Source organism: Camelus bactrianus, chromosome 14 (genome assembly GCF_048773025.1).
Source record: "Camelus bactrianus isolate YW-2024 breed Bactrian camel chromosome 14, ASM4877302v1, whole genome shotgun sequence".
NCBI lineage: Eukaryota > Metazoa > Chordata > Mammalia > Artiodactyla > Camelidae > Camelus > Camelus bactrianus.
Genome location: NC_133552.1, coordinates 66,614,907 through 66,635,465, shown reverse-complemented (window position 1 = coordinate 66,635,465; position 20,559 = coordinate 66,614,907). Strand labels below are relative to the sequence as shown.

General features: G+C 41.5%; 1 protein-coding gene across 1 annotated transcript in view; it reads right to left on the bottom strand.

Moving 5' to 3' along the window:
• Positions 1-10,806: 10,806 nt before the first annotated feature.
• LOC141579803 (uncharacterized) overlaps positions 10,807-20,559 on the bottom strand; it is a 55,706-nt gene continuing 45,953 nt past the window's right edge. The window contains exon 3 of the mRNA XM_074378634.1: positions 10,807-11,103. The gene's annotated coding sequence lies outside the window, so the exon portion shown is untranslated. The remainder of the gene's footprint in view (positions 11,104-20,559) is intronic.

The window sequence follows — 20,559 nt, the reverse complement described above, 5'->3', positions numbered from 1 at the left end:
CTTGGGATTTTGACAGAGCCGCTCAGCATTTGTTCGTCTGTCTGTTAAAGTGAGAGTACCCATCTTCTGAGGTTGCTGTGGGATCAGCAGTCCTGGCTCAGGGCGATAGAGAGCAAGTAGCACTAGTTTCTTCCTCCTCCCCTGTGTCTCCCTGACGTCTAAGAATATCCTCACCGACTGAGTCCTCCCTTAGGTTTCTCACAACCTAAAAACCATCCCAAAGCAAGAAAACCTCACGTTGATCGCTTCTTCCCAACTCCACCTGGAGCCTCCTGAATCCCACCTAGATGTGGAGAAGCTCAGCTGCCATAAACCAGGACTTCATAGCATTCTGAGACAAACTCTGACATCTTCACAGCCACGTGCGTGCCACCAGTTCTAGAAGCCTGTCTGAGTGCTACTGGAAAGATCACCCCAATGAACTGTAACAAATCTCAAGAATCCGACCTTCCAATCAGCAACAACAGGTGACATTTTTTATAGAGCCTGACAGTGTACAAAAATTTCCATGTGCTTTATCAACTTTCACAGTCTCTGTGTATGAAGGTCGGGTAGACTGTTATCCCTTTCTTTTCAGTAAGAGGAAACTGAGGCTTGAAGGGGCCAAAACACCGAGTCATGGGTGGAGACAGGACTTTACAGTCTTCTGAGAACCTGAATTTTCTATTATGCTGGGTTGAACTCCGTGAAATTGCTATTTTTATAGGTAGGATCCACAAATTCATATGGTTTTCCCTGTACAAAGTTACCTTACTCAGAAACATTGCGGCAGCCCCTGACACACACTAACACAAACTAGCCCAGAACTGGGAGCCGGGACTGCTGAGGGCTAAGAACCCCTCTTGCAGCACGGCTGGCGTCAGGCAGAGACTGAGCAGGGGCCCCGAGGTCAGGACCCGTTCCCTCCTCCTATTGCTGGCCATTTCCGGGCAAGCCTTCTCATGTGGTGCAAAGGCAGCTACTGAGAGCTCTGAGTTTCCCTGGTCCTTACAGTCAGGACTTCAGCAAGCAGAGAGCTCCTCTTCCCTGCTGTCTTCAGCAGAAGTCCTGGCTTGAGTCTGTGGCCCAACTCAGGCTCAGGTCTGAGGCAATGACATTGATGGAGGTTTTAGGGATGTGTGATTGACAGCTCAACAGTAATTAGAGGGGAAGTTTCCAAAATTAAAGAGGAGATCCCAGAAGAAAGGTGAAAAAGTGATGCTCAGGCAAAAATAACCTATATCCATTGCATGTAAAATACACATATCTACAAAAAAATCTGACATTCTCCTCAACACTGTTGTTTGACTTAATTAATGAAAAGATAAAAGCAGAATAAAAAGAATAAGACAGAGAGAAATTAACTAGACAGAGACCAAGTTTTAAAAATAAACAATAAGTGGCATTTGGTTAACTACATGCTAGAATGAATTCGCTTCTAAAGTTTAAGGAATGTATAACTTTGACATTGATAACATTTTTAGCTATAAAATAAGAAAAACAGTCAAGTTTTATAGAGGGTTTTTAAATATCAAAGTTGGCTTTTTTCACACAAATACAATGCTTACTATTTCATCTATCAAGTCCTTGTAGTGATATTTGAAAATTAAATAATGTCCATCCACTGGGCCAAAGCCCATGTGTTACCTGCGTATTCCTGTCACTCCCACTGCCCCAAAGCTCAGTCAAGCAGGAAACAGAACTGATTTCAGGTCAGGCACAAGCAAACTGTTTACATCTACCCTACAAATTATATTGGCAAAAATAAGTAAGAAAGGACTTAACAAGTTGTGGGGAGCCTACTCTGTCTTCACAACACATTAGGTGCTACACAGAAAAGCCACCATCCAGTGTAAGCAGGAGGAGGCATCAGTGTCAGCCAGCATATTTAATATTTAATACGCTCGAGAGCTTTCATTTTTAAGTAGAAAACAAAATTAGATGTTCTAGTAGTTCTCTCCCACACCTCAGGCAGCTACTGGGCGTCACTTGTGTGCACACAGTGCCCGTGTAGATGCAGACACAAATGCGTGAGGTCAAGCAGGACCGGCCCAGGTCTCTGTGGTCCTTGTGGAAGACAATTATGGTCTTGCTGTTCACAACACATTGGTGACACAGCAGAAAAGCAAGGGAGAAATTTCAGTGCAGGAAGGCTTACTGACTTTTTTCAAATAGAACTCTTAGAACTGAATTTCTCAAATGATACAATGAAAAGTCAGAGTATTCAAGAATTATAGTCTTGTGCCTTAACAAACACCTTAAAAAATAATTTTGGAAGTATTTCAGCAGAACATTTTAACTGAATTGGCTATTTACATCCCAAAACTTAAGTTATTTCTTTGAGCAATGCCCAATTTCATAGAGCAAAATTCTTCATTTAAATTCTATGACACCTGATCTTGCTAATAAATACACCAGGAAAAAAAAAATCTTGGGTATGTCTTTTCATTTTTCATAAACATTTCAAAAGATTGATAAAATATCCAATGCTCCTTCTTTATACACCATATTATTACTAAAATAAACTCTTCATTTTAACTGTATTCTAATAAAAGTTTGACATCCACACGTTTTATGGGAACAAATTGAAGAAATTTTGCCAATAAGTAAAGAAAATTTTTCATTAATAAATACAGCTACTTCTCCATTTTCAAACTCAAATGGAGAAAACTGTTGGTTATCAGACTTAAAATTACTTAATCAATTCCTATCTTTGCCAAATAATGAACACATTTTAAGGAGACTTGAGAATCTAACTGCTTTGATTCTTTTTACCATGGCTCCTGAAATCTTGAAAACATTTCAAAGCATCTACCTCAGTTATCTAAAGATGGGTGTAACTCATCGTGTTATGAACAGTAGTAGTCTTTTTTTTTTTTTTTACTTCTATGCAATGCCCTTGAGAAATGAGATAGCCAGAAATTATTACAGCTACTAGCATCTCAGGACACTCTGCAGAATAGCTGCAAAGAGATTTCAAGGTTAGAAAAGAATTATGCATGAAAGATTGATCTTCAGTTGACTCAAAATCTTGGTAGAATGTAGCCTTTAAGTTTACTGGTTATTTAAATTAGCATTACACATACACACAAAGACTTACTTTGCAATGTTTTTGTTTTTCCAACTAAAAGACACTGTTTCAAAATTGTTTCAAAATTGCATAGTAAACATTAAGGATTTTAGACATATTTCAAAGAGCTATTCTCTTTTTTCAATTATTTTTAATTTCAAGAAGAATTTATACGTTGGACATTTCCAGTAATAGCGTTTGCTATGCAAAAAGAACAAATGGAGAGTACGTCTGACAGATTAAGTTCTATTTCAGGGTTCAATTACAAGTAAAGAAAGGGAGAAGAAGAAAAGAGAGGTAAAATTACAGAATGATCATGTGTTCCAAAAGAAATCCATCATCCAACTTTTTCTGCAGGATATCAGTTGATAGCATCAAAAGATAAAAGTCTCATTTGCCAATCACATCTCCTAAATAGGAAAACATTTTAAGTGCCAGGCAGAATCCAGTTTATAAACGTTCAGATGTGCTCCAGATTATGTCCTCAGGAAATCTAAGTTACGTGTTCTTCTAAGAGAAATCTTAAAAGGAGTAATTATTGAAATGATATTATGCTGAGTTCTTCCAGACTGTTATTGTATTCACAAGATTCTCCTGTGGTTTATGTTCCCGTCCTCAGCTGGCTACTTAAAGCCAGCCCTGAAGTTTTCTTTCCCTGACATCTAAGTTGCCTTTATTGTACAATGGCTTTCATTTGCTTTTCATGTCAAATTCAAATTTGAATAGTCTTTCAGTGTTTGTCCACCTCTAACCAAATAATAGAAACCTGCCTGGTAAAAGGACTATTAATCATATAAAGAATAGCTCAAGAACATGCAAATGAAACAAAAAGACTGAAGGTGAACATTACTGTCATCTTTAGGTATCTGAAGGACTGTAGAGTGAAAGAGACATTGTATTTATCTTGTGAACTCCAGACAGCTTAACTAGGATCAAGTGGTGGGTAATTCAGCCCAGGAGGAAAAAGACTTCAACACTCACATTTGTCCCAAATGAGAATGGGCTGTTTGGTAAAAAATTAAGCTAAGGCTGGTTATTTATCTGGTAGAAAAACAATGAGGAAATATCTCAACTGGGAAGAAGTTTCTTAACCTGGTTAATTGCTAGGGGATCTTCAACTCCAGAGTCTCTGACTAGGTGAGCTTCCATTCCCTCTCCCCGCTAACTGACCACCCAACTCCCTCTTCCCATCTACCCCACCTGGTAACTGGCTTACGCAGCAGCACTCTTTGCTTCTGTTTCTTTACCACCAAATTGTCTCTGTTCCAGACTGCAGTATTCTCCAAACTACATGATCAAAAGCAAGTTATTTAACTACTCAGGTCTGTAAATTCCTACCTACCTCAAGGGGTGGTTGTGAGAAATAAATTAGATGATTTCCGTAAAGAATTTAGCACAACTCCTGGCACATAGTAATTACTATACAATGTTTGGTCTTATTAGCCATTATTATTGCACCCAACTCCCAGATCACTGTCTCCAAGAGGCATGCGTGCACTAATCAGACCCAGGTTTGGTCGACTCATTGAAGCAATTTCTCTCACTCTTAGACGTGCAGTTATTTCCAGCTGTTTTGAATTTGCTAAGAGACTTTTGGATAGACTGGTAGAATTATAAGGGGTCCTCATATGAGAAACATACCTGTAAAAAGCAAAAATCTACTGAACTTGCTGTCACTCCATCTAGAAGTATGGCAAAAATACAAAATGCCCATTTGAGCAAAGGGAACATCAGGTCTTCTTAGGATAGCCCAGTCTCTGGCCAGGTTTAAACTAGAATCAAATCAGAAAATGGCATAAACACTGAGAAGTCCCGCCCTGAAAAATAAAAGGAACAACAAACCCAAACTTAAGACATTCAACAAAATAATTGACCAGTACCCCTTGAAAGTGTCAGATATGGGAAAGACAAGGAAACTGAGAAATGGTCACAATTTAGAGGAGATTAATGACTAAGTGCAACATGGAATCCCAGATTGGATCCTGGAGCAGAAAACAGCCATTACATGAAAAACTGGTGAAATTCTAATATGGTCTGTAATTTAGCTAAGAATATTGTATCCTCATTAATTTCCTGAGTTTGGTCATCATACTTTGGTTATGTGCGATGTTGCCATTGAGGACATCTGCACTCTTTCTGTAAATCTTCTAATTCTAAAACTTTTGAAAGAAAAAGTATAAAAGCAGTAAAATATAAAAGAATAATGCAAAAGAGTATTTAAAATTTTTTAAATGTCCATAAATTTACTGTAAGGTAAAACAGTAAAACATAAAAGATAAACACAGTAAATATAAAGAGGAAAAAAAGGATAAATACAGAAAAGATAGTATCACAAGCAATGATTACTCTTATGCCCCCTTTCATGAAACACAAATATACAGCACACTGAGACGAAGAAAAAGCAACTTTTAAAAATTGTAAAATCAATTGCTGTGGACTGAATTGTGTCACCCTACATTCTTATGTGGGAGCCCAACACCCAATGTGACAGCATTTGTCTACAGGGCCTTTGGGAGGTAATTAAGGTCAAATGAGGTTATAAGGGTGGGGCCTTGATCCAACGGGATTAGTGTCCTCATGAGAAGAGACGCCAGAGAGCTTGGTCTCTCTCTCTCTGTTTCTTTCCCTCTCTCTCTCTCTCTTTCTCTCTCTGTCTCCCTCTATCTCTCTCTCCCTCCTCTCTCTGTGCCATGTGAAGACACAGTGAGAAGGCTCTAAGCCAGGAAGAGGGATCTCACAGAATCCAGCCCTGATGGATCTTGACTCTGAACCTCCTGTCTCCAGAACTGTGAGAAAATAAATTTCTGTTGTTTAGGATACCTGGTCTGTGCTATATTATTACAGCAGCCTGAACCAATAAATCAGTGTTTTTGTTTTCTCTGACCCTCCTTTCATCTTCACATCTCTCTCTCTCTGACCATAGCTGAGAAAGGTTCCATCCTTTTAAGAACTCCTGTGACCAGATGGGACCACTCTGATAATCCAAAATAATCTCCCTATGTCGAGGTCCATACCTTTAACCACATCAGCAAAGTCCCTTTTGCCATGTGGTCACATATTCCCAGGTTCCACGGATTAGGTCTGGCTATCTGTGGGTGCCATTACCTGCCCACCACAATTAATCTCCACTGACATAAGAAAACCAACAAGGATTCAAATGCACAAGACTATCAGGAAGATATGAAACCCTTTAGACCAGATCAGTTTACTGGGAACCCGTACATAACTCCCCTGACACATGAGCACAGCACAGCACAGCTAGCGATGCCCTGATGATACATACACTCTCACCTGGAAGATGAGGCTGGAGAAGGAAAGAAGAGAAAACACAAAACTCATTGTTTATTCACATGCCACACGGAACAGGCTGAGCTTCCAAGAGATGAGAGGAAGAGAGAAAACTGCGAAGTCAAGCAGTAGCTGTGATTTTTCCTCCTGAAAAAAATGTTCTATGTTGGAGATACCAGGCCTATGTTTTGCAACTGTAGGTCAGAGGTGACTCTGAGGAGAAAAACACGCTCTCACCCACCAAACTAAAAGATGGTCTTACAAATCAGTTTAAATCCACCTTCTCATCAAAATGATCAACTCAGGCAAAAAAAGAGAGAGAGAGAGAGAGAGAGGAGCAAACCTAGATGTTCAGAGTAACACAGATATACAAAGAGCAAGCACTTCCCCCAGGAATAAGCCAATTAGAAAATATAATGGAAGAAAAACTGCATTCACAAGAGTAACTCTAACCATGAAATAATGTATAAGGTATCAAAAATTTATAAAAATTACAAAGATTTAACAAGGGTCATGGAAGCAGTCCTCACTATATGGAGAGGTAAATGTCATGGATGAGAATGTTCTAGTTTCAGCCTTGAGGAAGGGCAGAAGTTAGAGTGGGCAGAGGAAGCTAAGGAAGAAAAACAGCTTAATACCTTGACCTCATTTATTTTGGGGCCTATTTAATTTTTTGATGTTAGTCTCTTATTTACTACACGTCACGTACTTTGTCCAAAGCATGCATAATTGTTTCCCTGAACACAATGAGGGATAAAGTAGCCTGCTCCATTACTTTTTTGTGTGAAGTTGTCATGTATGAATCTCCGCTCTCCCCATATGAGTTTAACCCTCAAAAAACAGGGGTAATCCTTACATAGCCACATAATGCCTACTTCAGTTCCCATCACTTTGATTTACTGATACTGAAATCCTAATATTCAAAATTATTTGCTAAGGAACAACCAAAAGTGGATAGGAATTATTTTCCATTTAATAAGAACTTCTACCCTACTGTTCCATTTTTAACCAGCCTAGCATTGTAATATATATAAAAGGGAGAGTAGACTGACTTGATTTGTTTTGATCTTTTCATTTTTCAAAATACTCTTCATATGGGCTTTATTATCATGAAATCTGTTTCACATTATTAAAACCAGCAGGGTAAGACATTGGCAATCATAGAAGAGTTATAGTTTATTTTACATTATGGTTTAAAATGCCATCTTAGCCCTTTATCTCCAACATCCTTAAATATATGAGAGATTTTCTATAATATTGAAATTCTGAGTACTGGATATTCTAAGTTACTGGATATTTTAGGCTTCTGCTTCTTAGACATGTCTGAAATGATCATTTATAAGTTTAAATAGCAGATCTTTCATGTTTAGAGATTTATGACTTCATGTTTAGAAGTTAAACATATTTAGAGATTTGTAATGAAAATCTCTGGGTATTATAGTATCTGAATAAAATGTGTTCAAAATGACAAAATATACAAGAAGTAATTTTTATAATTTTATAATTTGCAATTCTTCCATATCTGCTTTATCATCTACCCACTCTAAAAAAATTATTATGAAAAAGTTATAGAGTTACAAAGGTAGTTTACACAACACAGCTCTTTTAACACTTGAATTCTCTCTCCAGCTGGGCAGCGATAGTCATATGGTCAAACTGTGGCATACTTGCTTCAGATATTTTTATTTTGCTGATTTATTAAACCTGCTTAACTCTTCATCTAGCCTGGAGCAAGATCCCACAGGGCACAGATCACACAGGAAGGGAAATCATCAAAGTGTATGTAACACTGAAAAAGCAAGAAGTTCGAAATGAGTGACCAAACATACGCAGCTGGGAGAGTCAGGAGCAAAACGGACAAGAGAACAGTGAAGAGTTAAGTAAGGAGACAAGGACCTGGAAGCGCGCACCATTCTCAGGTGAGTGCAGCCAGGGTGAGTCCTCATGCACCCATTTCAGTCAGGTGGGCCACTGGCTTACAGCAGTGGGGCAGGGCCGGGCTGACCCAGCCATGGTCAAGAAAGGCAGAGGTGGCCAAAGCACCTACGTCATAATCCAGTTCAGAAGGAAAACAAATTGCTGCAGTCTGAGGCAGACTGTCACAAAGTGTGGCTTCAGGACCCGGGAATGTTACTGACCAACTGATATCGCTCAACAGATACCAGTGCAAATAATATATAAGAAGCCATGAGCACTATTTGAGGCAAATGATTACTTAGGGAGTAAGGGAAGGAGATGCCATTAAGAAGTTTCCAACCCTATGGAGGTTGAACAATACATGTTGGCTGAAATACAAAAATGTGCATTTCTGAAGGATGATAAGAACTACAGGAATATAATAAGCAAAACAACCAGTTCATATAAGATACAAATATACAAACTTAAATAAATATAGTGTCCATCAAAGACATAAATATAGAGAGACAAGATACAAATACACAAGTTGCCATAAATATACTAAACAGCCATGGTACATACACATTAAATCTTAACCCTCCTGAGCGCCCTGACTTGTCACCTCCACTGTGGTTTTCAGGGAGTAGAAATAAGCAGGAATGTGGAATATGATCAAAAAACATACAGTTCAACCCAGCTGATTAAGCCTTGCTTCTGCCCTTTCTGCTCCATCCTTGTTCTGTGCGCCGTCTCCTGCCCTCCTGCGGGGGCCCTCACCCTTTCTCTGTGCTTCCTTCCCTAAGAAGCAGTTCATTATCACCTGCACCATCAAGCGATGTTTCCACACAGAATAAAGCCTTCCACAAGGAACCTGAGAGGTTTTCTCCAGCTATATATATATAATCCAAACAATCCTCGTTTTCCCTTTAACACCTGTGTAGGGTTGGTTTTAGTTTGTTGCTCATTTTTCTGGAATTGTAAGGGAAAGAGAATCTTTCCTTAAAGATATCTTCCTTTACCTGATGCTAAAGTTGTCAGATCAACCACTCAGTGAAAGTGTAGGGAAGTTAATTACAAAAATAACTTTTTTTTCCCTTTAGCTGTTTATGCAGTTACTGGTGTAAAACTATATAGTAACTGCTTGCTTTATCCCAAGACATCAAACTGCAGTGGAAGAAAGAAGGGTCAGAGGGCTGGGGAAGAAAGGAGAGGCAGATGGGCAGATGTCTTGTCAGACGCGCTTCACTTTGCAGACGGTACCTCTCCAACACTCTCCTTAAGAATTACTTCATTTCCAGAATAGCTCCTCAGTCCCTAAACCCAGAAAGTGATTCCACAAGTGATGGTCCCAGAACAGCCCCCTGACCCCTCCCCAGGCCTCCATCTGTCCCACTGTCCTCTTAATGCCCTTTTCTTTGGATCCCTGGGGGCTTCGGCCAATAGTAAAATGAAACTACAAGTCTTAAACCTTGATCTCTTCTGAATATAAGTTATTGCAAACACTTTTGCCCTCAATCCTTAGGGCCCAAATAGCATAATTTTTTAAATTGTTGATATATACCCTTTTAATTATTATTTCCAGGATTGTAAAAAAAAAATCTACCGAGATCCAGCCACCTCTCACCTTGTCTCTTTATTTTTCCTTTTTGTGCGACAAGAATCTCATGTCTTTTTCTCACATTAGCCCATTATTCGTGTTCACCGCAAGGCTGTATCCCCATCTGTACGTGACACAATGTGTCATTGTCCGAGGGCTACCTACATCAGCCTGCTCTGGGGGAAAAGAGCTTTTGCCACACACAGGAACTAAATCTGTTCAGACTGCCCACTTCAATCACTTAGTTAAGTATAGTGCAATGAGTGACAATACATTTTTTTTTTATTCTCACTAGGGACAGAACGATGTTTAATTAGGCATTTAAAAGCGACTGTTAACTTATACAGACCTCATCACAAATGGTGTTCCAGCCAGCTCAGTGATCTGAAACACCAATTAGTTTCAATTCACACTTATTACCTGTCCCTCACTAAAGCATTTAGATCAGAATCTAAATTCTTTCCTATTCAAGAAAGTGTTGATGTTTTACTATAAGAGGAATATGTACATATATTTAGTCCTTCAGAAAAGACTTCCTGCGAAGTATCTTCCTATGCTTTTCTTTTTCAATCATATCAGCACACAGAGCAGCTTCTCCCGAAAATGCCCTTTGTTGAGACTGGGTGTTCTTGCTCTGAAGTCCTGTTTATTGCAGAGGCCTTCAGGGAGGGTGCAGGCAGCTGCATTTGTCATGGACCTACAGGACTCCAGGCTGTGCCACCCTGACCCCTGTGTAGTGCGTGGCCTCTCCGCAAGCCCTCCCCTCAGATGGAGCGGACAGCTCCACGGCTAGCCTCTTGCATGGGCTCCTGGGCTTCCTGCCCACAGAAGTGCATGTCTTTGGCTCACCTGAAAATCCAGCTTAAGTACAACGGAAAGGATGCAGAAAGAACACGGCAGGAGGTGTGTGAGGTTCTGCCAGAGAAACAGAACCACTCAGAGACAGGTAGATGATAGACTATAGGTAGACAGAAGGTAATAGATACATAATAGATGGATTTTAATGAACTGGCCCATGTGATCATGGGGGCTGGCTAGCCCCAAATCCATAGAGCAGGTTACCAGGCTAGGAATTCAGGGAGGAGTTGATGTTGCAGTCTTGAGGCTGAATTCCACAAGGCCACAGGCTGAACGCGTAGGCAGGTGTTCCATGTTGCCATTTTGAGGAGAATTCTTTCTTCTTTGCGAAACCACAGTCTTTTCTCATAAGGCCTTCAACTGCGACTGGTGAGGTTCACCCGCACTATGGAGGGTAATCGGCTTTCCTCAAAGTCTGCTGATTAAAACGTTAGCCTGAAAAATATCTTCACAGCAAGGTCCAGACCAGTGTTTAATCAAACTGGGCACCAAGCTAACACATAAAATCAACCACCAAGGGAGGAGGCCACAGACTAGAATTTACATCACAGTTCTGTCATTCAAATGACTCCAACACTCTCCTCAGGCCTCTGCTTCCCTTCTGTAACGGGCCTCCCCAAATGAAATAAATGAGAATAAATATGCTTTAGGATTGTCTGAAGGATGAGGACTATTTGGTTAATAAAGCTGGATCTCCTCTTACTGATTTGCCACCAATGATGTACTAAAGAGCCATCCGAATTTAAATTCAGATAATTATCAAACTAGTCATATTTTCTTGTGTTCAAACAAATACTCTCATGCAGTAGAGTTCAGGTAGATTTCAGTCGTTCTGTATTAGAGGCAGTTATAGTCTTGAGGGTCTGGATGGACATACAACGAACTCATTTAGTTAACTCAGACGACTCAAACATCCAGCAAGAGTGCTTTGTACCAAGAAGATAATTTACCAATGTCCAACGGAAGCATGGCTGAATAGTGTGAAGGGCACCCTAATTGCATGGCACTGAATCAGTCATTTGACCTCTCTTGACCTCAAGTTCCTTTCTAGAAGACAAGAAGTTTGGACAAAATGATTTTAACATTCTTTCCAATTTCAAATTGAAATCTATTAGGATTCATGTTTTCTTTCTGAATGGTTTATAGTCATTAAGGAGTATTTGATGTTGGTTAAGTCAAATGTGTTAAACTTGTAAGTGTGTTAAGGCATATAGGTAATCAGAAGCTTCAAGACTAAAAGATTTTATTTTCCTGGGCTCCAGGTCACATAGCGTAATAACTATTTATATTAGCTACAGCAATGAAATCAGTTAAATGTTCTATTTTTATATTATCTCTTCAAACTTTTTATTCTCAAAAGGTCTTAAGACTAAATCTTCCTTTAGCCAATTTGGTTTCAGCCATTTTTCTCTGACAGTATCTAGGGTGATCTCTATCAGACTCGTTCTTTCTCCAGTTTAATACTCCTCAGTGGAATACGCTACTCATAGGGATTAATGGTCCGTATTATTACACCTTTTTGATCAGTTTAGATTCTTCTTACTATTTTTAACTGCTCAGTCTTTGCTTCTAAACTGCAAGGTACCTTAGAGGATAACATTTGAAACAGGTCTATTTTCAGAAATAAAACTCAGTAGTAACCCATTCCTTGCAAAAGGAACAACAGTATTTGTTAAGTAGATAAATAAGTAAATTAACAAAGAGTAATGAAGAAATACTCTAAAAATGTCAAATCTTCTAATTGATTGTTGTGTGCCCATAGTGCTTAGTACATAGGGCCTGCTTCATATGACATATATTAAAAATAGGTGGAAAAGATTAGAGAAAATGTGTACAAGGAAAGATAGGGATGCAATATCAAAGTGTTGAGGACACAGCCATATACCTAGCCTTGTCTCCACATTTCTCTCACCCCGTCTAACATTCATTCAACAAACATTTATTGAGCATCTGCTCTGTGCCTGGCACTCTGTCAGCCACTGAGAACACAGCAGTGAGCGAAACAGGAAGGATTCCTGCCCTCCCTGAACTTATACCCCTTCACTTCTCTACTCAAAACCATACAATAAGGGCAGCAAATAAAGATGATGCCTTTACTACAAACTAAGAAATCTAGGAGGCTTTTTTTTCAGAGTTGTTCATTTGGTGTTTGATAAAATGCTCAGCATATACTTCAGTGATCAGGCCACCATTTTTCTTTTAAAATAAAGAATCTGAACCAGGTTGTTTATGTAAGATGCTCGGGCTCTGGTCAACGCACAGCCAAAACTGGCAGCAGGCGGGACTCTCTCTAGGTGTCGTTATCAGCAATGACCTCGGAGGACTGACTGTGGGACCACGAATGACTCAGGAGGACAGGCATCCTAGGCTGGTGCCGACGTCACTGGGGATGAACCTGTGTGCCGGGCACTTCCATGCTGTCCCACAAGTTTGTAACCTTGTGAGTACGACGTTGCATCCCAATTCAGCGTGTAGGCATGTTCCCTCATGAAATACTGATTTCCCCCCTCTTTTTCACTGTTACATCTATCAGTACCAAAAAGAATTTTAAGAACAAAATAATTGATTCAAAGGCATCATGAATAGTGTCAAAAAGAGATAAAATTCAAACTAGCCCATTGAAACGGGTATTGAGTGCATGAATAAAAGATTTAGTAAGAAATGTGGTAGGAATTATTGGCTAGAATCAGGCTTGGGGTTTTCTATGATTTAAAATTATTTATGCAGCTTAGCAATCATCGATGGAGCCCCTACTGATTGCCAGTGTGGTGTAAGACCCTGGGGACACAAAGATGGATAGAGGCATAGCCCTGTCTCATGGCTGGGCCTCAGTCACAGTCAAATCCGGTTTCGCACGCTGAGATTAACCCTGTTAACATTTGGTTCTTTTATGCGCCAGGAAAACACAGGCTCTGTAATTATGTCTACATCATCTTTCAACATTTCTCCTTCCGAAAATATAACGATGTTTGTAATGAGCGTTCATGAAAATGCTTCGCACACAATCTTCATTCTCTTTTACTAATGCTGTTCTCTGTGTGAAAACTGGTAACTCATGATTGGTGTTAATCAGAACATGAAATTAACCACATCTTCACCAGCAGTTTTAATAACAAAAGAATACTAAGCTTGCAGAAGAGGCTTATTATAAAAGTTATACAGTACTTGGAAGCTTTTCAGCCGAGAGAATTTCCAAGCATGTAATTCACAGGCTGCTGCCAGACCCTCCCCAGCCTTAAGTTAAGATTGTTGTCCAAATTGCCTTTTTATGCCCAGGAATCCTGCACCATCCCCGAGCTTGGCATATAAATGCGGATCATTTGCTTCTGTCACGCCTGCAACCCTCTTCTCCTGATTACATCAGTCAGACGCGATGACTGCTGATCTGCATCTTAGAGACGGCATTAGAAAAATGATTTTGAAGACTCTTGATAAACCTTCTCAAAATTCCACTTACAACTCTAAATATTAGGTACTTCCCTTTTGCAAGAAAATAAAAAGGTTACAAAAATCATTGTAACTGTCACCTCCACCCCAATCTCTCTTTCCTATTTCTACCACAATCTGGCTAGACTATAAATAAGGTTCAAAAACTACAGGTCTTATCTAGCAGAGGGAAATGTCCCGTGTCAAGCCTAGTTTAAATTTTATTTGCTATCATTCAAATATATTTTTCTTGGTCCGTTATCTTATGACATTTTTCTGTCAAGTATTAGAACTCCATGAACAGCCATAGAAACAGCTTTTCTGATATTAAGAAACATACCAACTTCTATAAAGATTAATACTAACGCATCTGCACAATTAATTCAAATGTTCTTAGCTCCTTCCTTGTCAGTAGCAAATAGAATAGAAGCGAAAAAATATTTTAAAACGATAATGATAATAACTCAGTAGGTAGCAAATTATGTCAGCAGACAGTATCATTTACCTATTTATTTAGTAGGACATTTACTTAATATGTTTCAAAAAGGATTTCAGGTAGCTTTAGTCATTGCTAATTAATTAATTAATTAAAGTATGTTCATTTGTTGAAAGCAAGTTTTTAACTTGAGCTTAACGGAAGTGTTAAGTAGAAAGTTGGACAAATGATAGATACCCAAGGCACTTAGAGCAGATTGTACAACATCTCACACAGTGAAAAGAAGGACAACTTAGCTGGACGGGAATCAATGGACTCTAGAAATGATTTGAGCTCGCCCAGACTTTCGTAATTACTTTCAGTTCTGTAGTTTTCTTGACATTTGAGATTTCTTAAGTAAGGCTCCAAAACCTTACTTAATACTGAGCCAACGTATTTGCTGCCAAGGAAGGTTGCTGCTGAATGAGTCTCCCCTCCCCTCCAGGGCTGTGGATTCACAGGGAAGTATTTTCTTCCCATTTTGTACTTATTTTGAGACAAGTGTTCAGTGACCTCAAAATCAGACGCCCACTTGTATCAGGCTCCTTGGTCCCTTCATGACTTAGGCCAACGCTCTCTCTCTCATTTTATTCATAAAAACTAAGAGAAAAAGGAGCGAGACAACTTGTTCACTGTGCATCATACCATTTAACAGCGATGAGTGAGAAAAAAAGATAGTAACCCTGTCTTCCATTCTCTCTACCAACCAACACACCCAGTGCTCCACCAGATACACTCATGAGGAATAGATGCAGTGGCACAAATCCTTTTAAATCCTTAGAAAATTCAGCATCTCTTCCATGACAGTTTTCACGTTTCTTCCTTATCACACATTTTACGGGCAAATCACACAAACAATGTGTTTGAGATTTATTTTCTCCCCTTTCCCAAATCTATGTGTTAAAAAATAAAGAGGCCAATTTTGCCTGAGACACTCACTTCAGGACTCGTCCTTACACACTTGCTTTCCTTCTTCCTCATTTCTCTTCCTCTCCAAGTTCTGAAAACTGGACCCCCATTGAACGTGATGTTCAAAGTTGGGGTTGGACACATCAGCCAGATTTACCCTGATAAAGATTTCTATAACATAAACGGACACCATCGTGCTGCCTCCCCCAGGTATGTTACTTTAGGAATGAAAGGTTTTATCAGTAGTTACAACAACTGTGTGCATCAGAGGCACAAAGTATGGTCCTAATTAGCTTTACTGATTCGAAGAGCAGCATATGCTGAGTTCCTTCCTCTGTTGATAAAAAATATCACCATGTGCAAGTGATATTGAGCAGTAAACAACCATGAAGGGATGAAAAAGAGGAAAGTGGAAAATATCATCTCTTTTCAAGTTTATGGTCTAGTAGGAGGTGAATAAAATAAATACACAAATAATTATAGTATAGGCATAATAATATAAGTCAGTAGAAATACAACATAATTTAAGAGAAGGAAATTTATATTTACTGTGTGCCTTCTAATCTATATGCAGTTTATATCTTTGGTGTGAGCACTATGCATGGATTTTTATGAATGGTCTTATAATACCATTTCAAAGAGATATTATTATTCCTACATGAGAAGTGGGCAAAAAAGCTAATCAAGTTTAATTTATTTCCCCAACATTTTGTCGCAAGTAAATAGCAAAGCTATCAACTGAACCAGGGTTTTCTGGCTTCCGAGCCCATGCCCTTTCCACTCTACGGTACTACCTGGAAATGAAGGAGGGGCCACATCTGACTGAGAGAAGAAGCTCAGTCACACGGTCACTGGCATTTGAGATGGGCCTTGGAGAACAGGTAGGATTTCAACAGGCAGAGTGTAGACTCAAGAAGGCATTCGGGCAAAGAGGCAGGCATGAACAACAGGGTAGAGACGCAGAGCCGAAGTCGTGATCAGGAAACCACCACTCTGTCTAAGCTCTAGGGACTGCAGGAGCGTGTAGACGGGCCTGCCTGGGCCCCCAGCTCCCTAGACCACTGTGCGCAAGGCCTGGAATGGGGGTTCAGTATTCAGTGCCGCCCCGACATCTGATAAAATCAGGAGGGCTTCTAATGGTTAAACCACAAGCGCCCTCCCCGCCACCCCAGCAGGTAAGGTGCCCCAGCCAAAGACACGTCTCGTCACAGGAACCAGGCACAGAGTCTGCTTAACCCTGAGCAGGGGAGTTCGGTTCCCTGCCAGCCCATGGAGTTATTCAAACAAGCCAGCCACATCCTCCCAAGGGAGCCCCGGGCCACCTCACTGTCTCATTACTACGAAGGCTGCCCCCCACTGGCTCTGCTCGTTCACTCTGTTCTGAAAGCCCCATGCGGCTCTGCAAGGCATACAGTGTCCTACTCCCCCGGGCTAGGGGAGTATGTGACAAGTCAACTCCTGTCTGTCCAGTCTGTCCAGTGTCGGGGGTCATGTGCTTGACCGTCCCCATGACCCTAGGGGTGGAACCCCTCCCTCACCAGCAGGATAAAGAGGAGATGACTAAAGGACCACTTTCAGCTGTGTGACTCTGGGGGGCAACTTCACCTCTCTGTGCTTCGGTTTCCTTGCCTGTAAGATTGCAGGTGATACTACCTGTTTCATAAGGCTGCTCTCAGGGGGTGCAGCCATATCTGGCAAAGAGGAAGCACCATAGAAGCTTGGTGGTTGTTAACCAAGGGCTTCCTACATGTCAGTCATGTTACAGGTTTTAACATAGTTAATCCTCTCCATGAACCTGTGAAGCAAATACAGTTAGGGTAATCACAAGTTTTTACCATCAGTAAGGAAATAGAAGCAGAGAGCGGGTGAATCACGTGCGGCAGGTCCCCCAGCTGGTAAGTGGCTGAGCTGTGAGTGAAATTCAGGCAACTGACTCCAGAAGCCTCACCTGTCGGGTCCCCAAACCCTCCCACCTGATACTGAAGACAGGGACACCGTGCACACCCCTCGTTCCAGCTCCTCGCAGACTGAACCATGATCCTTTGTTAGCGTGCCGCCACTGTCACTAGAATGCACGCTCCCTGAAGGCAGGGATGGCCTTGGTTGCTCACTGTCGCATCCCTACTCTACTTCCCAGAACAGTGCTCAGCTCGCCTCGGAGGCTTGCTCCTCACACTGTCCACATCTTGGACTCTGCTCGCAGTGCCTCCCCTTTGGAAGCTAGTCCTGGTTTCCAGGATTCTCGATTTCTCCTTCTCATTCTCTTTTGGGGCCTTCTCCACCTGTCCCTGAAACGTAGAATTCTTCCTCTAAAGCTCTGTCCTCTGTCCTCCAGCCCTAAGCACCTTCTTCTCCAGGAAACTCACAGCTACAGATTAAATACATCCTTCCATCTACACAGTTGACTTTAAAGTCTGCATCTTTTACGCATCTCTTTTTCAAGCCCTCCATCCAGACTTCTATCTTTTCTCTCCATCGCTGAACTGTCCCCATAAATTCAACATGTCTATAATTACGGTCATCATTAACTGCACCCCATCTGCGCTCATGGTCTCCTCCGGTGGTCCCTGTATTTGTTACCGTCATTTTCTTAAACACTCGGGCTTGAAACACCCCGCCCATCAGCAGCGAGCCCCTACAGATTTGCTGCCCGCAGTTTTCCTGCACCGGGACTCTCCTCTGCTGACCCCCGACACACCCCCAACTCGGATCTTCACTGCCTCTTGCTTCCTTTGGCTTATGCTCGCCACTGACAGCTTTCCCCACATCCAGTTTTTCTCTGCTTTTCCCACCTCCTCATTGTTACCTGCTTGATAATTAGCCAGAATGTTAGCTCCAAACATTTATGGAGGAGTTTGGGGGCTGAATGGGACTTACAGTGTGTTAGAAAAGGGACCAGGAAGTAGAGGAATAAAGCCAGAATGCATGGGTTACTTTTCCAAAATAGGAAATGTGTTACTGTGAAATCAAAGAAAGCAGCAGAGCTGTATTTCAACAGGCAGAGAGACAAGGTGTTTGGTCATAAGGACATAAATTTGAATTAATCCTGTAATTACAGATCAGTTCATCATTAACAAAGAAAAGAGAAGCTCGAAAGAGAAAGTACATGCGTGAAGAAGTGACGGTGAGCTGAGGAAGTCGACAGAACACCCCGCCCGTCAGCAGCGAGCTCCCACAGTGAGGCCCCCAGCACCAGTGGGAGGGTCACCTCTGGAAGGAAGAGCAATGCTTGTTCCCGCCGGGGCACAGAGAGGAGGCAGGCGTGACGTGATTCTGAGACGGGGGGGGGGGGCAAGCTCAAGGAGCACTGGTCACAAGACCTTGATCTTTACAGTAAAGTGAGAGGCCCTTTATCCTGTGAAATGGTGGGAGGTATGAGCAGAATAAAGGACTGGACAAAAGTAGGGGGAAAAAATGGTACAGACGCTTTGAGGAAACCAACAAAAATCGAACACGAAAATAATCCTGATGTGGTCTCTTTCCCAAAATCTTAAGCTTCACTTGGTTGGATCAGTGTTCTATTCCAGGTCAATCCTAACGACCTCAGTCAACCACCAAACACTCCTGGAATGCTCACTACCTACGGGTTTATGCTAAGTCCTAGACTGCCACACTAGGCCCCTGCCAGGATCTTCATGGGAAAAGACTTGAAGGAAAAAGAAAACTGTAGCAAGAATTGTTTTTGACATAAACAAGCTGTTTGCCGCTTCCCACATATTAGGGAAACAGTTGGATTACACATCAGGGTCTGAAGACTTCAAACAATGATACCAGGAGGCTAATGGAATGGGGACAAGGAAATCACTATGACTCTGCACTCCATAAAATAAAGAAATAAATTAAAGTGCAATTATCGCTGGAGAAAGAGAGGAAACCAAGCTGATAAAATAGCCCAAGAAACTATACGAATGATGTGATAGTGCTGGAACGGAGTCGATCATTTTGTGTTTAAGATTTAGTACTCTTCTCCAGAACGGCATGGGCGATCTAAAATTAGGGAGAGGAAATGTCATTTTATAGCACACTTCCAACTGTAACTCAATCACCACGTGTGTAGGTGTTATGGTTTCAAGTAAGGAACATACGTTGTCACCTTTGAAAAGCCCACTTTATGATTTTTTCACATACCTTTATTGCGCGTATGTACATGTAAGTGGAGGGAGTTAAATAACAGCGTCTGCCCAGGAATTGGGTTTTTGTTTTTGAAATTGTGTAAAATAAACTGTTTTTTCTAACAGATAATTAACATTTCACGGAGTCTGGTTCCCTGCTCTGTGGGGAGCAGCTGACTCACTGAACCGCAGTGGTACCACCAGTCTTCTTTTCTCCCTCCCACCAAGAGTGGTTTTGTGCAAAAGCTAGAGGTGGCCTCAAACAAAACTGCAAGCCAGGCGGTCTCTCTGGCCCTGAGTCTCCTTGTCCTCTTGCCTCCTCCAGAGATGCCCAGGACCCTCACATCCTCCTCGACTCCCAACAAAACTGCCCTGGGGGCCTTCTGTCCATTTGTTTACACCAAGGCATACGGAGTCAGCGACGGCCAAGCAAGATTACTCTCAACGCGCCAGAGCTGGTAAACTCAAGTGACTGCGGAGCCCTTCCCGGGAGTCTTCAGAAAGCTCTTACTTCCAGCACACCTATGGCTGCTTTGGAATTTGGAACCCCCTTCAAAGATCATTTCTCATTTGTTCAATGGCCTCAGTGACAGCAGAACTTCCTCCTTGGAGTGATTTTGATTTTGGGAAATGACGAACAATCGTCCTGAAGCCAGTCCACTGAAAACATTGGGTAATGTCTTTTGGGGTCCAGGACGACCTCATAGGCATCTCCTTGTGATTGAAAGCGCTTTCAGATCCAGGAGCCAACCAGGCACCAAGGCCCAACGGGCTCCTTGCAACTGTGAGTCTCCAGCCACCGGCCTGGGCAGCACCGGAAGTCACATGAGAACTGCCGTGGTGTCAAGCTGGGGACAGGCTAGCGTCCCTGTCCCCTGGTGGAGAGATGGAAGGTGATGTTCTAGTTCAACGGCCAATGAGCTTTTCCACTGGTGGCCAGCCTCACCCC